Source organism: Thunnus maccoyii, chromosome 12 (genome assembly GCF_910596095.1).
Source record: "Thunnus maccoyii chromosome 12, fThuMac1.1, whole genome shotgun sequence".
In the NCBI taxonomy this organism is placed as follows: Eukaryota; Metazoa; Chordata; class Actinopteri; order Scombriformes; family Scombridae; genus Thunnus; species Thunnus maccoyii.
The window spans coordinates 556,363-580,885 of NC_056544.1; the positions used below are offsets into that span (position 1 = coordinate 556,363).

Consider the following 24,523-nt stretch of genomic DNA (forward strand, 5'->3'; position numbering starts at 1 on the left):
CCATTAATAACAATAGATTACTTCAAAACACGTGCGTCAGACACTTCCAGTACATTTAGGCCTTTAGGGTATGGCTCCAAGAGGCTTTTTTTTAAGTCTGGAGATGGTACATCTACCTACCAAATTTTGTACATCTACATCAAATTTAAAGGTGGGGGCTTTTACTTTGAAATTTTCTAGGGGGTGCATTCAAGCCATTTTTCCATACCCAAACCCAAGACCCATATCAGATATCAAGTTACACCACTTCTGATGCATGTGCACTGGAAGCAACACTTTCGTGCTTGGGCCCTAATAATAATCTTTACAAAAATAATAGACTCCTCGCACTTTCAGTGCCAGGGACTGTTTGGGCCCCTGGCACTTTCATGCTTGTGCCATGATAATAATAATAATATTTCAAAAAACAATAAGGCCTGCGCACTACTTGGTGCTTGGGTCCTAATAATAATTAAAGCTGCAAGCAGCATTGATCAGGCCCTCGCACCTTCGCGCATGTTGGGGTGTGCTGGAGATGTGCTGTGATGTGTGCACTACATGGAGTCAGAGATTGCATGTTGTGTATACATTTGATGAACTATGTGTCATTTACGCTTCACTTCCTGTTCCCTGTAGGCAATACTACATAAGAGAAATGTTAATGCAGCAATACATTTACCAAAGGGAAACTGACATGGATATACATTTTCATGAATATTGGACAGTGCATGAGGCAATTAATATCAGTACCTGGGCCGTATTTTCGTGGAGATGCAATGACCAGAGCAAGCAGCACTCTGACTGGTATTTTCCTGACCTTGGAAGCGCAAAGACAGTTCTTGTATTTTGGTCTAGACGTTGCCCTGAAAACTAGTGGTGTGTCTGAATACAAATGTTATTTGTCAAAGCACAAATTGTGGGGTTTTTACGAATATTTGTATTATTTTTTTATTATTTTAAATCATTTGTTTTTCGGGAAGAAGAAAAAAAACATCAACTACTAGCATGTAGGTCAGTTACATTGCTATCTCAGTCTCTCTCTTCTGCTCTGCTGTTATGTCTATCAGCAGGTCTCAACGAGGGGAGACACACCTGCTATGTGATGCACATTTCCTAATTTGGACAGTGATAAAGCTGAGTACTGACACACACAAAGTGCTCACAAGGGACTCTCCATAACCTGTTGTTCCCTTTCTCCTTTCCAGTTAGGTTGTAAAAAATAGGCAATAAATGAAAAGAGCAAAGCAATCGCCTTTGAAGTTCTTCCCTACATGATACATGGTGTGCTGTCTCTGTGTTATGGGTGTATAAATAGGTAGAGGTCAGTCTGCAATGAGGCGATGAGGAAAGTTTTAGCTCAATTGTCTGCGCAGTCGTCTTTGATCTGGGAGACTCCAGTTCGAGACCCAGTGTTGGGACCTCTTTTGTAAGGTAGTTTATTCATGAACACTTATTGTAACACTTGAATTTTCTAAAATTAAAAGCGTAACAAAAAGAAAAACAGGATTTTTAAGCCTCTCTCCACTTCTATTCAAATTCAAATACAAATAATTGCTGCCTCAACAAACACAGATACAAATACAATTAAAGCTGCAAGCAGCAATGATCAGGCCCTTGCTCCTTTGTGCATTTCGGGGTGCACCGCAGTCGGAGGTCTTTTATTGCTGGCATGCAGATGTGTTCAGGACCAGGCTCCTATCGGACGTTGCATGAACGTCTTACATATCACTTTCTGTGTGTACTATGTGGTGCTAGAAAACGATCCCCTAATTATACAACATGTTGCTGTATATCATGTGTAGACCACACCATATACATTCCATGTTAATCAGATGATGTTTGTCCTGTAAGGTTGACTTCCTGTTGTCAGTAGGTGGCGCTATGACTATCACCCAATAATGACATGTAGACGTGTTCAGGCCGGGAGACTTTTCAAGCATGTGAAATTTGGGGCAGATTGGACAAAGTCTAGTGGACTTACAACAACTTTAGGTGTTTAGATGACACTGACCAAATTTGAAGTCACTCTGGTTAAATCCCTAGTAGGAGTTCGTTAAAGTATAACGCCCACAAAGGGCAAAAACTGTTCAAAATTGGGGACTGTTGGGCTTAAGGTATGGCTCCAAGAGGCTTTTCTGTGCGTCTGGACATGATACATGTGCCTACCAAATTTTGTTCATCTACATCAAATTTAAAGGTTGGGGCCTTTAATTTGAAATTTTCTAGGGGGCACTCTTGAGCCATTTTGGAACATGCAAGACATATTATAGACATATATAGACATAAAAGCCATATTCGATATCAAGTTTCGCCACATGTGCAATGTTTCATGAGTTTTCGAGCATTCCTAGCACCTCAAAAATGCCAAAAGTAATTAGAGGACACTATAGAGCTGCTGTGCCACGCCCGAGTTTATTTGTAATATCAAATCGAACTACTTATTAATTTGAGCAAAAAATTTTGTGAGTTTTTGAGCATGTTTAGCCCCTCAAAATGCGTTCCATTGCAGATAAAAATAATAATAATAATAATAATAATAATAATAATAATAATAATAATAATAATCACTACGGATTCAATAGGGCCTTCGCATCACTAGGTGCTTGGCCCTAAAATACTGGGCCCTCTGTACATCCCTACTGAAAACAGACATAGGTGACCATAGGTCTCCATGCGATGTTGTGCCTAAGTGGATGCATATGTTAGTTGAACAGGAGTGGGCCAATGATTGAGCACTGTGTGACCCCACAGGTCACGGTGACTTTATCAGATGCAAAGTTTTCAATGGAGACAAAGAAATTCCTGTCAAGTACATAGGTTCTGAACCAATTTAGAACAGGAACAGACAATCCCACCCAGTTTTGTAGTCTAGAAAAATCCCATGATTAATGGTGTTGAACGTGGCACTGAGATCTAAGAGTATGAAGACTGAGAGTTTACCAGAGTCCGTGTTTATGAGGAGATCGTTTACAACTTAAACAAGGGCAGTTTCTGTGTTGTGGTGGGATCTAAAACTAGACTGAAAAAATAAAAACGGGTCATTTGTCATTAGGTTGATCATATGTCATTCAGTTGATTATACACATTTTTTTCAAGGATCTTACTGAGAAATGATAGATTTGAGATTGGTCTGTAGTTACTCATGTTTTTTGTAGTTACCCATTTTTGTGAGTAGGTAACACACCTTCTTTGCCACACACACACACACACACACACACACACACACACACACACACACACACACAAACACACATTTCTCTATACACATACATACACCACATTTAAACATCCATAGCTACACATACAACTCATCGAAGCTGTAATACACTTGGCAGCAGTATCCATAATAGAGAATTAATGCCCCTTGTGGAAACAAGAAAAATAGCATGCATTTGGCACAAAGGGTTAAAAAAGAGGAAATGGCTCAATCTGATGGAAAATGTAAAAAATTGCAATTTTTGAGGAAATTCTCCAGCTTGAAAGCTTGATATAATGGTAAATGGGGTGGCTGTAGCTCAGGAAGTAGAGCGGGTCATCCACTAATCAGAAGACCGGCGGTTTGATTCCCAGCTCCTCCTGTCTGCATGTCGAAGTGTCCTTGGGCAAGATACTGAACCCCAAACTGCTCCTGATGGCTGTTATATCAGTGTATGAATGTGTGTGAATGGTTAGTTCCCTTTGATGGGCAGGTTGGGACCTTATATGGTAGCCCCTGTACCCATTCAGTGTGTGAATGGGTGAATGGGACACGTAGTGTAAAAGCGCTTTGAGTGGTCGGAAGACTAGAAAGGCGCTATACAAGTACAGTCCATTTACCATGTTACATATACCTTTCAAAGGATAATTTTCATGATACATAAACTGTAAATCCAGTAAGAAATTCAACCTGCAACTTGCTTTTTAAATTAGAAGATGATATTTCCTGCTTATCACTAGACTTGAGAAGAGTCAAAAGCTATACCAGCGGCTCTGTGAGTCTGTACTTAGGCACAGCAGATGTACTTTGTGCTAAAAGTTAAAATGCTACTATGCTCACACTGACCATGTTACTATGTTGATGTTTAGCACGTAAAATGTTCATCACCTTAGTGTATAGTGTTAGCATGCTAACACATGTGTCATGCTATGTGTCAGCACATAAACGTAAGCCAAAATGGGTTATGGGACCTTGAATATCTACACAAAATGTAACAGTAATTCATCCAGTTGTTGAGATATTTCATTTTGGACCAAAATGGTGGATCAAGAGACGAGGGATTAATCTGGGATGTTTGGCAGCTCATATGATGAATTCCAAATCTCAAGCACAGGTTCAGCTCATGTTTATCAAATATCTGAGAAAGAATGTGGCACCAAATTGTTTGAAATTACCATGTTTGGTCCTGTAGTAGTATAAAATATATATACATACATTTAATATATACATTTTTGATGAGCAATTGATGAACTTTCTCTGACTCTTTTCCTGTAGCTTCTTTACTGCTTGCCTCTCAGATGTTTCTTGTGCTTCTGGTTTCTATAGTTACCAGATATTTAATTGTGAAGTCATTATGTTTCTCTAAGACATATGCTAAATTGTCTTTTTTCATCAGCTACTGGTTGTAATTTGACCATAAAACAACCATCTTCATCCAGAGCAGAGTCTTGGCAAGGTTAATGTACCACTGACAGACCGACTTACTTTGGATCATCCTTTGTTAATGTTTTTCCATTTTTGATTCTTTGACAGCTGTGACACCCACTGACAACCTGCAGCACCTGGAGGAGGAGGGGGAGGTGTCTAGTTCCAACAGCTAATAACAAAGCTTGGAACACAGAAGTAGCCAATAGGCTGAATCCAGACTGCTGTGCTAGCCCATGGGAGAGCTCCAAACCAGTAAGACCTATTACCTATTATTATTTATTGGACGTAAGGAGGTATGACGTCACCCATTGTTTTACATTGGTGCCGGTTTGAAGCCCAGAGTTTCAGTTTACGGTCAGCGCCATCTTTTCCATTTGGAGCCAGGACCTTCCAAATAAGATGTTGCCTTTTCCCACTATGGAAACACACCCCACTACCTTGGAAACACTGAGCAGTGCACACTTGGGCCAATGTTACCTAACTAACACAGCGGGTATCATTATCAAGTAACATTAAACTTACAGAAATATTGCAACAATAGTCCAACTCAGTGGGATTCCCGGAGCTGTGGAGAGCAGCAGGTTAGTGAACTGTCAATCAACGCCCATATGGCAGACATCAAAACTACTATACGTCATCAAATCTTATTAATGGAGCAATTATTTCAAAGTGATCACCAGCACACTTATTACAGGGCCAAAATGTAGTGATTGAGACCATAATGACTTGTTGAAAAAAATGACTGACTTGATATCTCTAGAGAGTTGATGCTTTTTTGAATGGCAGTCTATTGGAGCTGGGGATATTTTGGAGCCAGTATTTAGCGGCTCTCGGTGGCATTGCACTTTAAGGGACTTCCGCAATGGCTTCAGCCTCAAGTCAAGGTACTTGGTCTTAACTAATAGGGAAAAGAGTAGTTTTGCTTCCCAGAAGATACCGTACATGTAAACTTCTCTGTGAACCTACGTAGTATAGGACGTTAACCAGTGTTGGCTGGTGACTAAAAAAATTGGGGAGGACAGGAGGAAAACCAACATGGAATCTTACAACAAACCCCATCATACTATATCATTGTCCCCCACCTGATAAAATCAGAGGGGTGGGGGACAATTTTATATGCCAATAAAACATTTTGCTTTCAAAAACAAAAACCCTGAGTGGTGAAAAGACTGCTTCTTTAAAGACATTTAGCATATACATATTGTTTCTAAACAAAGAAGTGCTCATTTTAGCTGTGGAGTGGTTCAGAATGTGTCATTTTACCAACAAAGTTCAATTCAATTCAATTCAATTTTATTTATATAGCGCCACATCACAACAAAAGTCATCTCAAGAGAGAGAAGGTAACATGTAACATGCAATAATAGTATATGAATACATTGGCCCTAACTGTGAGCTTTATCAAAAAGGAAATTTTTAAGCCTACTCTTAAACATAAAGAGGGTGTCTGCCCCCTGGACTGAATCTGGAAGATGGTTCCACAGGAGAGGAGCCTGATAGCTGAAGGTTCTGCCTCCCATTCTACTTTTTGAGACTGTAGGAACCACAAGTAAGCCTGCATTCTGGGAGCGCTGTGTTCCAGTGGGGTAATAGGGTACTACGAGCTCTTTAAGATATGATGGTGCCTGACCATTAAGAACTTTGTAGGCGAGTAGGATTTTAAATTCAATTCAAATTTATAGTGTTGTTCTATTGTGACAACAGATTTAAATTGTCATCAAAAACAGCCAACATATCACATGATTTACACGTGTTTCCTATATATGATCTTAGTATACAGAAATATATAAAGTACACACAAAGTTTATAATCTGATACAGGTACAGATCAGTGCTGAACACTAGAAAGACTGAACACTAAAAACATTCACAGATCTAAAAGTGTAGGTTCACATCAAAAAGTACTAATGCATGTATCAAATACATGACTTACACACTCTTATCTATATGCACAACATACAAAATATAGCCTACAAAGCTGTTATATAACATTTGTTATTCTAGTTACTTTAAGCTTGTTACTCAATAACAACTCAGCTAAAAAACGAACTGAAGAACTTGTCACAAGCAAGCAGCCAGACCTCCTGTACACTCATATCAACAGGTGACTGAACAACTACTCAATTAAAAACTGGATCAATTCCAAATGAATGAGTGAGTCCAGACAGCTCACTGGAACTTCAACAAGCAAACTACCAACTGCACATGATATGATCTCTTTGCTGCATTCTTGTTAAGGAGATAAATTCACACAACAGCCACAGAGAGACATCTAACCATCAGAGATGAAATTGGCGACCAATGAGACATAGAGAGAGAATATGTATCTGATTCATGTTATTTGACATCTTCTTTCTTTCATGGGGATGAAGTATCCATGTCATAACGTCCATTTGTGGCTGTTGGTCATCTTGTTTGTTAGTTAACAGAATTTTGTTGCTGCTGGTTAACCAGCCTGATATCATTAGCAACAATGACAAACAAGCTAACTCTCCCGGTTGTTTCATTTAAATTATGTTGTTAACTTTCCATTGTTATTGAGAGGTGTTCACTTCAGAGCAGTGGTATGTCGTGCCACAGCACATCACTGTAGTCCCGCTGAAGGTCCAGCCCAGACAGCTGAAGAAGCGAGGCCCTAGGCTGTGCCAGCAGAGCGGAGCTCTCCAGCCACTCCCTGGCAGTGTCCTGCCACTGCTGCGCCGCCCAGTCCAAATCCATTCTCCTGTTAGCTTAACAACAGTCTTTAACAGTGCTTCAGGGCTGCTAGAACAAGCCAACTGTTGTGTTAGCAAGCAGAAGCAGCTATCTACTGCTCGATAAAAGTGAATCATAACCTAAATCTGAAAAAAGGAAATTTGGTTGTTGAAAGGGCCTAAATAAGATGTAATGTTTTACCAATGTGTTTAAAAATATACTATATTTTCTCTAATAGTGGCCTGGGCCTTTATTTACCTCAACTGCAGCGGGTACCAGGCCTTTATTGGAAGCAGGCTTATATTAGAGAGAGGCCTTTATTCCTAATTCCCTCTGTTTGATAAGTGTATTTGTTCATATTTTAGTACGAAGCCTCCCTGTTTCCCGATCTGCTTCCGTTTGCTTTGTTAAATTTCTGTTACTGCATTATGCTATTAATAAAATTAAAAGCAGTCATTTCCCGACTTTTATTGTGAAACGTTACACAAACATTTCAATGTAACTTGTGTGAAGTATGACCGGTCAAGTACGGGAGGGGAAATATGGCCAGTGTTAGTTAAAAACTAAACAAATCTGAGGTAACATTATGCTGGATATAAACATTAATAGCCAGTTAACAGCACAGTCAAATATCAAATATCAATCAGCTGTCTCTCTAGCTCCAAGCTAACTTTCTTCCTCCCACCTCCAGCTAGCCGTGCTCTCCTCTTGTCAGCTAACAGCAGCTCACGCTTCTGTTTTTTCCAGTATCTGATTCTTTTCAGGTCAGTGTCAAAAGGTCTTGCAGCTTTCACTCCTTAATTTTCCTCCGCATATTGCAAAACTCTCTCTTTGAATTTGACGTCAAACTTCCGTCTAGTGGGTGCCATGTTCACTCTCTAGTGTTGTGGCATTGGTGTTATGGAAAATCTAGTCACTGACACTTGCACAGGACCTATATGGTACTTCAATTATAGCTACCACCATCTTGTGGCACTTGTACATTACTACAAACCACAGTCACATTATAACAGGCACCAAGAGGAGGGGGGTGGACATGTCTTTTCATTTGATTACGTTAAAAGTAAAGTTAGGCTTTGCTGTAGGTTTCCCAACTCATTTTAAAAAAAGACGAGAGAAAAAGAGGAAGAGGGGGCTAGAGAGTGAATGAAGAGATGGAGCTGGTAAGAAAGCAGTGAATCAGATCAATAAAAAAAATATCTAATTGTTTCACAGCGGTTATTCTCTAGAGCACAAATAAACACATCCACACCCCCACACACCACTGTACAACCCTGCAGTGGTGCGCAGCAACACCTGATTTGGTCTGAATATGGCCTCAATCCATCCTTGTTTTTTCCCTCCCCAGCCTGCATTTGGGGCCGGCCTTTATTTGTTCGTGTCGACCACACCCCCGGCCATTACTGGAGACCTGGCTGGAGACCGGCCACTATTAGAGAAAATACAGTAGTTCGAAATTTGCAAGTTATAAATTGTTTTCTAATATGCTACTCTATCAATTTATCTATATCTTACCGGTCTTCTTCTCTTGCCAGTTCGTCACACTTATGTATGTTACAGTGGTTGAGAACTGAAGATGAAATCTGGAAACTATCATTGAACCAACGTGATGTCAGTATTGCGTTCTGGTTGTTGACTGGTTACGAAGGATGTCTTCCCTTGGAGCATCATTTTATGTGTCTTGGCCAATCATAGATTAGCATGAAAAAATGAAATACATTAAATTTATGTAAGAGATCCTGCCCTGAGGAGGACAGCAGGAGCCCATCTTCCTCTGCCCCCTACGGTCCCCCACCACCACTGCACACAGACTGCCCTTTCGTCTCCTGCCCTGCAGGTGTCGCTGTTGAAACATTTTAATCAGAATTTAAATAATGGATTTTTTCCAAAGACGAGAGAAAAGATATCTTAAAAATGAGATTTGGTAATGGTTTATTTCAACCAAATATTCTTTTTTATATTTTGATCTTGTGTATATATATATATATATATATATATATATATATGTATATATATATATATATATATATGGTATTATTTGAGGTTCTCGTGTTCCTTCTTCCAGATGTTGCTGACGCTTGGGACTGCTACATCTATCACCACTGCCTTCTTCTGTTGTTTGTCAGTCAACACAATGTCGGGTTGGTTAGCCATCACCAGTTTGTCAGTCTGGATCTGGAAGTCCCACAGGATCCTAGCTTGGTCATTCTCAACCACCTTAGGAGGTGTCTTCCATTCTGACCTTGGGACTTCCAGCCCATATTCAGTGCAGATGTTCCTGTAATCTATGCCAGCCACTTGGTTATGGCGTTCCATGTACGATGTTCCTGCCTGCATCCTACACCCTGCTATTATGTGCTGAACTGTCCTAGGAGCATCTTTGCACAGCCTGCCTTACTCTGTGTAGGTATTTGGCTGTGGCTGACTTCCTTGCAGCCTCCTCATGGTTCCCATTTGCCTGCGGGATCCGAAGGTGTTTGTAGCTGTCCTGAACTACTGCAATGCTGCCTTCTGGTAGTTCAACCCCCTCAGTTCTGATCATCTTCCCTCTCTTTGATACCATCCAACCACACCTATCTAGTCCGAATGACATTCCAACGTTGTTGCTGTAGATCCTGGTGATGTTGATCAGTAAGTCAATGTCTCACTCATTCCTGGAATACAGCTTGATGTCATCCATGTAGAGGAGGTGACTGATAGTTGTTCCACTTCAGAACTGGTATCAGTAGCCACTCTTTCTGATGATCTGGCTGAGGGGGTTCAGGCTTATGCAGAACAGCAGTGGGGATAGTGCATCACCTTGGTATATGCCGCAGTTGGCTTTGAGTTGGCCACCAGAGTTGTTTTTCACAGCCCCACTGTGTTCTTGATGAAGGCTCTTAGTGTCCTGTTGATGTTGTACATTTCCAAGCATTCCAGTATCCGTGTGTGTGGCATTGAATCGTAGGCTTTCTTGTAGTCAATCCAGGCAGTGCACAGGTTGGTCTGCCTGGTCTTGCAGTCTTGGGTGACTCCTCTATCGGCCAGTAGCTGGTGCTTGGCTCCCCTGGTATTACTACCAATTCCTTTCTGGGCCCTGTTCATGTACTGGGCCATGTGTCTATTCATCTTCGCTGCTATGATGCCTGACAGGAGCTTTCATGTTGCACAGAGGCAGGTAATTGGCCGGTAGTTGGATGGAATTGCACCCTTCTGGGGATCCTTCATGATCAGGACTGTCTGCCCTTGGGTTAACCACTCTAGGTGGATGCCATCTGTCAGCAGTTGGTTCATTCGTGCTGCCAGGTGTTCATGGAGTGCAGTCAGTTTCTTTAGCCAGTAGGTGTGGCCCAGTGCTGTCCAGCTCTTCATATCTGACACTTTTTCTTGGATGTCTGCCATTGTAATGGTTAATGGATCTTGCTCTGGGAGATTGCTGTGGTCTGCTCTTAGCTCCACTAGCCACTGAGCATTGGAGTTATGTGATGCCTCCTTCTCCCATATGCTCTTCCAGTATTGAAGCAGTACATATATATATATATATATATATATATATATATATATATATATATATATATATAGTTTTGATGATGTTTCGATGATGGTGGTGGAGAGCGCTGTCTAACGTGTCAGACCAAATTCTCACATAGGTGTTCAATTGGATTGAGATCTGGTGACTGCGAAGGCCATAGCATATGATTCACATCATTTTCACACTCATCAAACCACTCAGTGACCCCTCATGCCCTGTGAACTGGGGCATCGTCATCCTGGAAGAGACCACTTCCATCAGGATAGAAATGTTTCATCATAGGAAAGGTAATGACTCAGAACAACTTTGTATTGATTTGCAGTGACCCATCCCTCTAAGGGGACAAGTGGACCCAAACCATACCAGCAAAATGCCCCCCACAGCATAACAGAACCACCAGATCCACTCACTGTAGGGGTCAAGCATTCCAACCTGTACCAGTCCATAATATCCCAGAATCTGAACTTCCACCAGGAAAATTATAACAATTAATGCTGATCTTTATTCGATGTTTTCTGTTACTTAAAAGGCTTTGTGCAGTACATCACATGTACTCCTATACATAGATATGGGAGAAATGCAATTCTAAACCAAGTTTCCTGTAACTTTAGTAATGAACCAGTAACAGGGCCGCGGTTTGTGTAACCTGGTTTATTGGAATGGAATGGAACAGAGCCTCATTAATGTTATTAGTAACACCTGTGTTTTTCCTGCCATAACAAGTAAAGATGTTTGCCATGAAAAAGGTCTATAACCTTAAAGACCTTATACTGTGAATATTCATACACAAAGAGACCACGTCGTTCAGTAGAATGAACTACATCAACAGATTCATGTCAGTATATTCTTCCCCTCAGTACGTCTATTTGTAATAATATAATAGTATAATAGCATGTTGTTCAAGCTTGTGTTAATCAGTATTTGTGCTCATTATAAATGGAAAATTCAGCCTTTGAAAGGGAAGACTGAAGTATGAAGGAGGGGTTGGGAATGTGGAATGCATTGGCTCCTGCCTGCTGAGAGCATGGTTGGTTTCACAGCAGTACTCTGCTGCCTCTGCTCAGCATGCTGCTAACACAGGAAATAGAAAGCTAGAGGCAGTGAGTGTGTGTGTGTGTGTGTGCGTGCATGCAAGTGTGCGTGTGTGTTACCTTGTGGAGACCGTTTCTGGTATAAACACTGACCTTGTTGGGACCAATAATCCTCATGGGGACCAAAGCCCAGTCCTAATGCGGTGTGTTGCAGTGTATTGTTTCTGTCTCTATGCCCAGAGGTGATACATGGGAGAGAGACCTAAAACAAGAGGAAATAGAGGAGGTGGAGAGTCGAGGAGAAACACTAAAATGGCATTGTACACACTGTCTACACTTGTAGATTAACCAGAAACAACTCACCAAAAACAGTGAAGATGTATGAAAACAGTAAATGCCTCAGCTCTTGAAGAGAGAGTAATGCAAGGCTCATGAGAGTTTTAGGTCATTTTGATACATAATCCCAAACAATTACCATGAACACAAACTAAGGGTGTTTTCAAACCTATACCTACCCACAGCAAATTAACTATTTGCTGTGGTCTGAAACAGTGGATGACTTGGTTCGTTCAGTTCTATTTTGTACATGCTATGCCATCTAATAGGCTCCACTATTGGTATATCCCTGTGAGGCTTCGCCTCTTCACCCTGAGCCAGATCCTTCAAGCACTCACCACCCAATCAGGAAGTAGCAGCCACTTGCTATAAAGCACCAGCACACCTGCTGTTCTCCTTTTTTCACTCAGCCACCTTGAATACAGTGCACAATACTCAGCAAAAACTTCATCACCCAAACCTTGCTCTGCCTCACTCACCTCCCTGTGCATGATTCATATCACTATTTCACATGGATATGAATCAGCGATTCACCTTCTCCCTGCAGAATGCTGTGGAGGGAAGATAATCTATTATTTTGCTACCAAATTTCTACATTTTGTGGCATTATACCTTTCCAGCTCCACTAGGATGGTGACACTGGAGGAGAAATTGGGGAAAGGACCCATATCACTATAAACTAAGATTCCTCACATGAGGACCTTTGGACTGCTATGTCATGAAACAACTTATCCCTGTAACATATCCTGATACATTCACTTGTGACTAGATGATTTCCACAAGTAACAGACATATCTCTACTTCTGCTTCATCACAGGAAATGCTAGTTTTCCTCCTGGGAGGTTTTCAGCACTTCTGCCTCCTTTTTTTGGCTATATGCACATGTTTTTCCAAATGTGTGGAAAATGTGCCTAACCCTCTCAGAGACAGGGTCAAGAGTTCTGCCGTACATTGACTACATTGGCTGATTCTGCCACCACATTGAAAGCGCCTCTCCAGCCAAGCCAGTGAATTCTGTCTTTTGGATTCCATCAAAATAAGACCACAAAGCATTTCCAAGTGGCATTCAGTGCATTATGATGTGAAGCATGAGTTAGACTAAACAGGCAAATCCAGGTCAAAACTTCTTTTAAGTTCCTTCATTGATTTCACATAACAAACCCACCTCAGCCTTTAAGGGTGATTTCAAACAAACTTTTGTGTGTTTGCCTGTTTGGTTTGCCTGATGATATTTGTGTGGCGTGAAAGCAGACCAGACCAACCACAACACATTGTGATAGTAGATATGGGATTTTAACATGAATACAAAAGCAGAATTTATTGAATCCATCTGGTGGTCATGGGAACTGTCAAGCAAGTGACCTTTTGATTTGTATAAACAGTTTACATATTTATGCAAAATAATTCGGTAAACATAGTAATTTGTATGTGCACCAGATGAAAAGGAGTTCAAACAGGGATTTTTTGTTCTTTTGTTTAACTCCATGGATTTTTTTGGCAGTTCTTTAATAAAAAGTGTATGAAATATAGGCAACCGCATAGTAATCATCCCACAATAATTTTACAGTACAAAGTGCCCCTTTTTCAATGCCACTTGTTTGTACCTGTTCATCATCATTTATCACACATGAACTGCAGATGCAGTCTGGTCTAATAATGCTCATGATCAGTTATGTCTTGGTGAGCTCTTCATGACACCAAAGACAATAAATAAACTAATCAGGTTCAGTAAAGTGCTTCATAACTTACTGTAAGTCACCGGAATTTGATTTTCCCCTGTGGGTCCATGTAGTACTGATTAGGCATGATGACTTTACCCTGGATTCTAGAAGTCGCCCCTCTGTCAGCTCAGCTAAATTTGTGCAGTTCTGTGAACTTTTTATGAATAATATTGGACATTACTGGACAATGATAACATATGAGTATGAGTCACTCATCAGGACAGGGAAATGGTCAGCTCACCCTTCTGCCAACCTGCTACCTGACCAGTCGAGGTTTTCAAATGCAAACATTGGAATAAACATCAAGGAAAAGGTAGGGAGGATAAACACCAGCGGCAAACCTGACCACATGGACAAGCAAGACCACTTCTACATCCATCCATCCATCTCAACATCAAAAGAAACACCAGGGTAAACATGGGGGGATTAAAACATGGTAGACATTTTAACATCAGAAGCATTACTGCAAAGAGCAATCAGCTAACTCATCTTCTGTCTGACTCATATCTGGACTTTCTCTGTCTGACTGAAACATGGTTGAAACAAACAACCCCTGCCAATATGTTCACACACCAATGTTTTAGGAGAAAGGACCTGATGGAAGAGGAGGAGGGGTGCTTTTTTATGTGAGAGACAACATCAAATATGAACGTGTGGTTTACAATGCGGATAACATGTTGGAATATGTTGGGATAAAAATAATCTTGTCATAACAAATGTCTTTTGACATCATAGGTGTCTATAGGCCCCCCTCTACAGATGACACTTTCTATGATCAACTCACAGAAGCCTTGAAATAGTGCATTCTCAACAAAGAATCATTACTTATGGGGAAAAACTAAAAGAAATTCCAACTAGAACATCTAGTAAAAGGCCCAACTGGGATTGCAAAATGCTACAGTGCACAAATTTTATATTTACTATAAAACCAGAAAGAATAACTAAAAGTAATAATTTAATCACTGGCTTATCAGATCATAACCTAACCCTATGTGCAAGAAGACTGACTAAAAATAGATTTAGGACCACAGCAACTAAGCCAATGATGCTTCAATGCATACCCAGAGCTAAGTAAGAAGAATTTGTCAGTGAAATTAACAGCTTGAACTGGGATGATGTATTGTCCTCTGATGATCTGGACTATGGCTGTAATACCTTTACTCACAGAATCAACTCTGTGAAGGAAAGGTTTAATATGAGGATACAGATAAAATCTAAAAATGAAAACAATTTAATTTAATGAAAATTTGTGGAAACTAATGAAATCTAGCATTGTTTTTTATCTCAATATTCAATATATTGAGATAAAAAGAGACAAAAAGCAACGGTAAATTGATCTGGAAAAACATCAATAATCTCATAATGGAGCCATAATTTTTAGGAGATTTTAAACTCAAAGTACAGGGAAAGTTAATTGAAGATCATCTTGCTGTTGCTTCTGTCTTTAATAATTTTTTCTTGAGTCTGTGTATGAGCTAGGAAAAAAATCTCCAAAAGTAGCAATGCTTTCCAATTTGATACCATGTTTGTTAAACCACACAAAGATATTTTAACTCCCCCATTTCTCATTTAATTATTTGTCTTTTAAATACAGCTCCTTTCCTGATGACTGGAAATGTGCCATTGTCACGCCTATTTTTAAATCTGGATATTGCCTTGAAGCCAGTAACTACAGACCAGTAAGTATACTGCCAGTACTCTCAAAGGTTGCTTAGAAAGTTGTCACTGAACAACTAACAACATTTCTTAATACAAGCAATTTTGGTGTACATCGTATGCAATTTGGCTTACAGCAAATCATTCCACTGAAACAACTACCTTTCACTTTAAATTGCAAATTAAAGCAAGACTTGATAAAGGAGAAGTAGTCGGTCCTGTATTTTTAGATCTGCGTAAAGCATTCAACTGTCAATCATGATGTTTTAATATCGAAATTCTCTAAAATTAACTTCTCTGCTAGAGCACTAGCATCGGTGTCTTCATATTTATCTAATAGGAGACAATGTGTTAAAGTTTGTGACACACTGTCCAGTAACATGAAGTGCACCATGGTTGTTCCAGAAGGGTCAGTGTTAGGTCCCCTATTATTTAGCCTATATATTAATGATCTCCCTCAACAGTGTCATGATGTAGAACTGCAAATGTATGCAGATGACACATGCAAAAACAGCTGAGTTAGCAGTTGCTAAGCTAACAATTGTGTTGGAAATGATCACACATTGGCTTGATCAATCATGTCTGAGTCTAAATGTAAACAAGACAAAAGGTATGTTTTTCTCTAAAACCATGGTACAATGTCCTAAAGCTTTCATCAAAGGTGAAAGGATTGAAATAGTCACTGATTTTAAATATTTTGGTCTGACACTGGACCCAAATTTGCACTTTAAATAACATGTTTAAAAAACAGTTAAAACCTAAACATAAAGTACAACTTAGCAAACTTTAGACATATTAGAAACTTGTCTCTCTTTCTTATATGTCTTATTGCATTACATGTTGGGCACAGGCTGGAGAAATGGTCATAAGACCTCTTGAGTACTTTTACAAACAAACTCTAAAAACTCTAGACAAAAAGCCATCACTGTAGGGTACTAGAGAAATACAATTTACTGAGCTTTGAGAATTTTAGATTATTTTCAAATTCGTGCCTTGTTTATAAAATTTTAAATGGTTTGGCCCCTCCTCCACCACCATGCCATTTTATCATACTGCATTCGGGCAGTCAGCATTCTCTGTAAAAGTCACAACTCAGTGGAATGTCCTGCCTGACGATATTAACCTGCCTGACGATATTAAGAGCTGCAGTTCCATAAGTACTTTTAAAACCAAATTAAAAAGTCTGCTAAAAGTTACTCAGCTCTGTAACCAATTTTATATCATGGTCTTCTCATGAACACAAATAATCTTGCTTTTAATTTGACAAGCTTACATTATTAATTGCTAGTTGACACCGTGGGTGCATGTGATGTGGTGCTTTTATGTGTAGCTTTGTATTTTGTATTATGTGTCCTGTGTGTTTTTTGCTGTGTACTGTTTGTTATTCTTTTGTTGCATGTTTTAATTATGACCTGCCAAAGGGACTGCAGATGAAAATTACCAATAAGCTAACTCTAGTACAGTACATCAAATGGTAACATTTATGTTTAACACTGTACGTGGCCCCAATAAATCAGAAAAAAAATAAAATCAGATCAAAACTGTCCAATGAATGAGTTACCTATCAGTCCATATGATATGCTTACTCCTCTTTCTTTATTTGTAATTAGTCAGTGTGAACATAAAATAGACCAGAACTAAAAGAAAACAATCTCTCTTTTTTGACCCTGGTTTGCACCAAGTAGACCAAAGTATAGGTGTGAAAGCTGGGATCATTAAATATTAATAAACATATAATAATAATAATAATAATAATAATAATAATAATAATAACAAGTTACATAAGTTAAAAAAAACACACTTAAAGCATAAGGTAGCACACGACATTAATCACACATTAAAAGCAGTTCTAAAAAGATGAGTTTTGATTAGTATTTTGAATATAGACAGATCAGTGCAGTTGTAGATGTGTGGGGAGAGAGTAACAGAGGGAGGGGGCAGCTATGGAGAAAGCTCTGCTGCCCCAGGTCTGGTGCTTGGTCCTGAATGGTGGAGATAAGAGTGTCAGAGGCTGTAGGAAGGAGTGTGATGGTGGAGCAGGTTGGTGAGGTAGGAGAGGACCTGGTTATGGAGGGCTATATGGGTGAAAAGAATTTAATCTGTTGTGGGACAGGGAGCCAGTGGAGTTTCTATAGGACAGGGGTTATGTGGTCGCGGGAGTGGGTGAGCAGGTGAGCAGCAGAGTTTGGGATTTACTGGATTTGTTTAGGACTTTGGATGATGTGCCATAAAGAATCCTGTTACAGTAGTCAATTATGGGTGTCATGAAAGCATGTATCAAAGTTTCGGCAGCAGAGAAGGAGAGCTATGTTTTTACTTAGAAAAAGGCAATTTTGGTCATTAGATTGACATGGTGTTCAAAGGTTTCTGTCGAAAATTACTCCAAGGTTGTGGATGTGTGGGGAGGGAGAAAGAGTGGAGTTGTTGATGGTGAGGTAGAAAATGTGAATGGCTTTGGTGAGGGATTTGGGACCAATGATTATCATGTCACATTGATCACAGTTTAGTTTGAGAAAGTTGGCTTGCATCCATCATTTAATTTCAGTGAGGCAGTTGCTTAGAGTGGGGTGAGTTGCAGTGGTGATGGATTTAGTGGAGATGTGGAGCTGGACGTCATCAGCATAGCAGTGTAAATGGAGATTGTGATGACGGATGATGTAACCAAGGGGGAGCATGTAGAGGATGAAGAGCTAGGAGACAGTTCTTAAAAAGATTTTATGAGATGGGATCCAGAACACAAGTAGAGCTTCTCATTCCTACCATAAGGTTGGAAAGCTCCATTAGGGAGACTGGGGAGAACTGAGACAGGGGCTCAATGGTAAAAGGGTTAGAAACAGGTAGGGAGGTGGAGAAGGTGAGGAAAGTGGTCGGGTTGCTGTAAAGGGTATCAGTTTTTGTTTGGAAAAATTAAAGGAAAGAGTTACACTTGTTAAGTGAAGTGAAGGATTTGGAGTTGTTGTCTGTGGATTTAAGAAGTTTATGAGTGTATGAGGTTTGCATAGTAGGTAGACTGGGTTGTGGGGGAGGGGAGACATATTTAACTGGCAAGAGAGGCTGAGAGAGCTGGGGGGGGGGGGGGGGGGGGGGTATATTTTAGATGTTTTGAAGGATATTTTGTGTTTAATTTTTGGGATGGGGGATAGGAATGTCAATGCCCATAGTGATTGCATCACTATAGACACAATCACTTTGACTAAGGTGGTCAGAGATATTGAGATTGAGGCTGGAAAGTTAATGTATTCTAAGACCAGTGGTGAAGACCAGATCCAGGATGTGACTGTGGCTGTGAGTGGGAAGTTGTTGTATGTTGTGTGAAGTTGAAGCATTCTAGCAGTTCCAGGAATACTGTCAGATTTACAGTCAGTATCATCAGTGTGGATATTAAAGTCACCCAGGAGGAGAGCGGAGGGTGAAATGGCACATAGCTGGGTCAGAAAATTAGAGAAGTCAGAGAGAAAGAAGGGGTTCAGCTTGGGGGGTTGGTAGATAACAGTGACCAAAGGGGTGGGACCAGAGAGTTTGACAATAAGTGTAAGGAATGGAAATGATGATTGTTTTAATGTCCTTCCTGTAAACAGCAGAAACACCACCTCCCCACCCCTCAAGACGAGGTTTATCAATGTATTCCTGTGGGTGTGTTTTGTTTTAATGAGAAATTATACAGGGGTTTATGTCAGGTTTCGGTGAGGCAGAGGAAATGTAGGTTGTTCTCAGTTATAAATTCATTCAGAATGAGGCTTTTATTGTTGAGTATTGAACAAAGACAGATTGTGATTGGTTGTGAGGACTGAGGAAAGATTGGAAGGATTCACATAATGTTTGTTGTGGTGATGTAATGAGGAAGTTGGGGAGTGACAGGACCATAGGGATGGGATGGAATTAGAGGACGTGAAGTTGTAAGTAAACATGGCCAGAGCCCCTGTGTAGAGGACAGCCTCAGCAAAGTATTCCAGTTTCTTTGAGAGTCCATCCAGTCCAGATGCAGATGGTTATTGAGATTTTGAAGATCTGAGGTGGACAGTGGTGGCATGGTCCAGTTGAAGAACACTAGTACAGAGCTAGTGTTACCTTATGACCAGGATCTGGGTGTCCAGGGAAGGAGTAGCATTATGCACCCCAGGAGAATCCACTGGATAATCCACACCATAACAGCGGAGGAGCTACCAGCCTGTTAGCCTTACGATCCTGTTCGGAGAGTGAAGGTCAACCTGGGGCAGTGGTGGCTAGCAGAGAAGAACAACCCAAGCCTGACAAGGCTGACCACACTGGGACAGAAAGGATAAACAGGAGGGCTCCTGCTAGCTAGTGATGTGGCAGGCAGAGCCTGAAAGGTTGACCACTCTGATAGCAGGATGATGAAGTAAAGCTGTGAATCGGTCCTGGGAGTCCTGAAGTTGGCAAGAGAGAGAATCTCTTGGCAGGTAAGATGGTGAGCTGAGCTGGAGATGCTAATCCAGTGAATGTGCTTGTCTGGATTGGAGGACAGTTGGTAGCATGTAGCCAGAAACACGCAGGACAAATTTATCGGAAAAGTTTAGATTGACAGAGGCAACGATTAAACAGTGGAACTTAGGTAGAACTTACGTTAGGAAACAGAACGGCAGCCAAAGTGCCAAAGTGTGCCACCCAAAGTGTGCCAGCATCCACCAGTGTTCACCATCTTAGTTATGAAAACAATGACCTATACTTAGTGACCAGAAAAATAGAAACCCCTGTACAGTGTAATGTAATTCAATATACTGGCCCTACAGTAAATACTATGTCAGAGATGTGTTGATTCAACTCTCTGGTCACTTTTGAGGCTGCAGGTAGAGGTGGTTTTGTTGCTTTATATTGAAAAGTGAGGTTGGAGGAGTTTATGTTTGGCTGCATTATTTACATCCAGCACTGGTTTTTTCCTTAGTCTAGTCCTTGACTGATGACCTCTTATAAATTTAAATGCCTGCTAAGAACACATGGTCACATTATTATTTACTGACTTTATGAATTGATGATGACCTCGTGAACAGTTGTTGAACTTGGACCCAACCAGACTCCTGTCTTTGCAGACACAGCTGACACATGAGCCAATTTACTTATCTCACCCATACTCAAGCAAAGAACAGAGCCGACTGAAAAACAAAAAGAAAATAATTACCACAGTTAAAGCAGGTAAAGAAGTTACAAAACAGTGTTAGAAACGGCACAAGTTGAAAAACAATAGAGCCAATTTTGTTATGTTGCAAATATGTGATAATTCAGTCACAATCTCAAGAAAAAGGGATGATGATATTTTTGTTAAAGCTGTGTAGAATTGGAAATGTCCTTTTTGGTGCCCCCAGTATCATTATCAAAACAGTGGTAAAGTGCACCACTACTCTCCAGACAGGCCATATGTTTGGTGGCCCTGAGGTGCAAAACACAACAACGTTTCAGGAAAATGTAAAATGTCATTGTGTCAGAAATGTTGTGTTTTGCACCTCAGGGCCACGATACATATACATCATGTAGACTGCACCAATTCCCATCTGGATTGTCTCATCTTTCTATTGCCAAAACTGCCATTAGAATGTAAGCATTTTACACATTCTGTAGATGTTTTAAGGATTAATAAAACATGCAGTCTAATTGTACCCAGTGTGAGTACTGTAGGTGACCTCCAGCCTTCATCTGATTCTTGGTAAACAGAATAAGACATAACCAGTTACAAAGCCATATATGAACAACAGCCAAATAATATATGGGAAACAATGAGCCTGCAGGCATCTAGGACTGGAACCCACTCTCTCTCATGACTATTGTGTGTGTGCGTATTTTTGTGTGTGTGTGTGTGTGTGTGTGTGTGTGTGTGTGTGTGTGTGTGTGTGTGTGTGTGTGTGTGTGTGTGTGTGTGTGTGTGTGTGTTTGTGTGTGTGTGTGTGTGTGTGTGTGTGTGTGTTTGTGTGTACAGGTAAGGAAATAGATGAGATAGAAAATTGTTGTAGGATATTGCCAGTAAATTGAGACTTTTCACTTTCTCTCCTTTTTCTCTCATATTGTGTTCTACAATGAGCAAGATGCATGTTCCTAATCAAAAGGAAATCAGCCTTTCAGAATGTGTATGTCTCTGTGTGTGTGTGTGTGTGTGTGTGTGTGTGTGTGTTTATCTATGCTCATGCTCATGCTAAACCAGAAACATTTGGCTCACAACTGGGATCACAATGTAATCAAATAAAACTTATTCACAGATCCTTAAAAACCCTACATCTAAACTTTAAAAACTGTAGACAGTTTATTATATAGTTCATTTCTGACTATGTTTCAACAAAAACACAACAAAATATAGTTACAGCATGGTTATTGGTTAATTTGTAGGACACCTTCCTTTCCACAAAAAGAATAAAGCACCTATGAAAAATGTGTTTCAATGCTAACCCCAAAGAGAAAAAAGAATAAAATTGGGGTTATTTCAGGATGGGTGCACACACTGGTGAAATGCATTCTCATTCCTTCACTGTTTGTATGTTTACATGCACATGAGTAGCCCACTTTGTATTAGGTTGTGGAGTATCCTGTTTGGTTTTGAGAATCCTGAATGTGCCATCTTGGTTATTCTGAAAGAAATGGCACTGGCAAGTACTGTGGCTTGAGTCCACATATCTTCTGATCACTGTGTGCTAATGTATCTTCACAAATGCTTCTTCAACTCAAAGGCATTCAAGAAAACATAAAACAATACACATACATCTGCACTCTGAAGTGGATGTGAAAGAGTGACACTGGTGAAAAAGAGGTGTAAATGAAGCAAAGCCTGCAAGCTAGCTCAGGCAGTTTGAGGCTGCTCCATTCACACTTTGCTGTGGCATATCTATACTGATACTAACACCTTTGGTTTGCTGAGGAATGGAGAGAGGAGATGTTCTGTGCACTTGCGTATTAACTTTATTGACATGCGCTAATCTGCATGTGAGCTTGCATGTGAAAACTGTCACAGTCAAGACTGACCTACACCACAGCTGCCACACAGCTCACACAGGCTATGCTGCTACTATGGCTGCTGCTGTTCATAACGCGTTTCAAAAGCCCCACCTCGGCCCTATAGGGCAAGTTAGTGTCGCTCTCCACTCCCTTTTGTGCTGAGCTCAGTGTTTCCTTAGGGGGAGTGATGAGGTCAGAGCCTAGATGGCAAAGATTAATGCTGTATTGCTGCTGCTGTTGTCTTGTATTAATATATGAAATAAGATACAGAAAGCCCATCCAGCACTCCATATTAAAATACAGCAGCCAGAAGCCAAAGTTGGATAATCCTCAGCACCTGTACAGGTGCAGACAAACATAGACACAGTAATGTGTCATGCAGTGTTCATACAGGGAGATGATAAACTAGGTTACACTATACTATGGGGCGGCTGTGGCTCAGGAGGTACAGCGGGTCGTCCACTAATCGGAAGATCGGCGGTTCGATTCCCGGCTCCCCCAGTCCACATGCCAATGTGTCCTTGGGCAAGATACTTAACCCCAAATTGCTCCTGATGGCTGTGCCATCAGTGTATGAATGTGTGTGAATGGTTAGTTTCCTCTGATGGGCAGGTTGGGACCTTGCATGGTAGCCCCTGTACCCATTCAGCGTATGAATGTGTGTGAATGGGTGAATGAGATTTGTAGTGTAAAAGCGCTTTGAGTGGTTGGAAGACTAGAAAGGCGCTATACAAGTACAGTCCATTTACCATTTACTATTATGTTCTATGTACATAGCATATTCAGAGTCAAAATCAGGCTACTATTGCTATAACTTGGATACTAATGTGCACATAAACTACCAACATAGGCTGTGTGACTGACTGTGTTTTGCCTTTTTATTTTGCCATGTTCAAACTTTTTTTGTGACATATATTTGACCTTGGTATACAGAGTAGGCCTTTAAATAAGAGCAGTGATTTTTTTTTGCTCCTCTCATTCTTAATAAATAAATCAAATCAAACTACCTTGTTGAGCCATAGGACGTTTGTTAAATCCTCATCACATTTCAAACTGAAAATTTGATTACAAATGTCACCAATCACTGTGCGCTTCCACATATAATGATCAAATTAGGAACCACTATTACAAATCTGGGTCAAGTAAAATTAAAGTCCAATTTTGGCCTCGCAAAACTAACTTCCCTCCAAAAGTATGAAGGTTGTAGTTTCTCTCTACTCTTCTTTCCTGTTTGCTTTTGAGTCAGATTTATGTTTCTCAAGAGAGGCACAACTGTGTGTGTGTTTGTGTGTTTGTGTGTGTGTTTGTGTGTGTGTGTGTAAGCCACCTCTGCAGGGGATGGATTTGAATCACCGATTAGAGAAGATCTCAATTAGTCCAACACACTCACACACACAATGTGGATTATGTGTAGTCTTTTCTAATCTGGGAATATGAAGCTGCTGATATTGGATCAAAAAATCTGGGTGGAATATTAATTATGAATATGAATGGCTGATGGACCGTTTGTGTGTGTGTGTGAAGCTGTGGCATAACTTCAATAAGGATGATCTCTTCCCTTGCTTTCTGCCTTTACTCCACTATGGGTCTGCTATTTCTTCCTGTTCTATTTCCCTCTGTCACTTTCACTTTCCCACAGAATTCTGACGTCACCATACCTGACTAATGATCTTTCTGCCCGCGTCCCTCAAGCCAATTAGTCCCTAGGAACTGCGACATTATTTTCTTTAAATTTCATTCTGCTGCAATACATCAGCTTCTGTGAGGGCTGCAGTATACCACATGCACCAAGGTGATTTACAACAATGACAAACCCTAATTCATAGCTAAGTTCATATGGCTAAGGTTGAAAAAGGAAGAGGTGTTCACGAGTGAGGGCAGGGCTAAGTTTATCACCTGCCAATTTTTTATGTTTCTAGGTCTTGCAGACAAGACATTTAGAAGAGAAAAATAATAAGAAATTTTCATGAGGTCATAATAGACAACCTTCGACTTAATACGACCTCAGTAAGCACAACATACCACATGCATGAATT

At 40.3% G+C, this 24,523-nt stretch overlaps 1 protein-coding gene across 4 annotated transcripts in view; it reads left to right on the forward strand.

Moving 5' to 3' along the window:
• The window catches only part of fam110b (family with sequence similarity 110 member B), a 119,490-nt gene that overhangs the window by 66,248 nt on the left and 28,719 nt on the right, over positions 1–24,523 (forward strand). For 2 of the 4 annotated variants that reach the window (XM_042429690.1, XM_042429691.1), the window contains exon 2: positions 4,709–4,855. The gene's annotated coding sequence lies outside the window, so the exon portion shown is untranslated. Of the gene's footprint in view, positions 1–4,145; positions 4,167–4,708; positions 4,856–15,554; positions 15,575–24,523 lie in introns of those variants that run through there. The other 2 variants (XM_042429692.1, XM_042429696.1) reach the window with 2 other exon arrangements.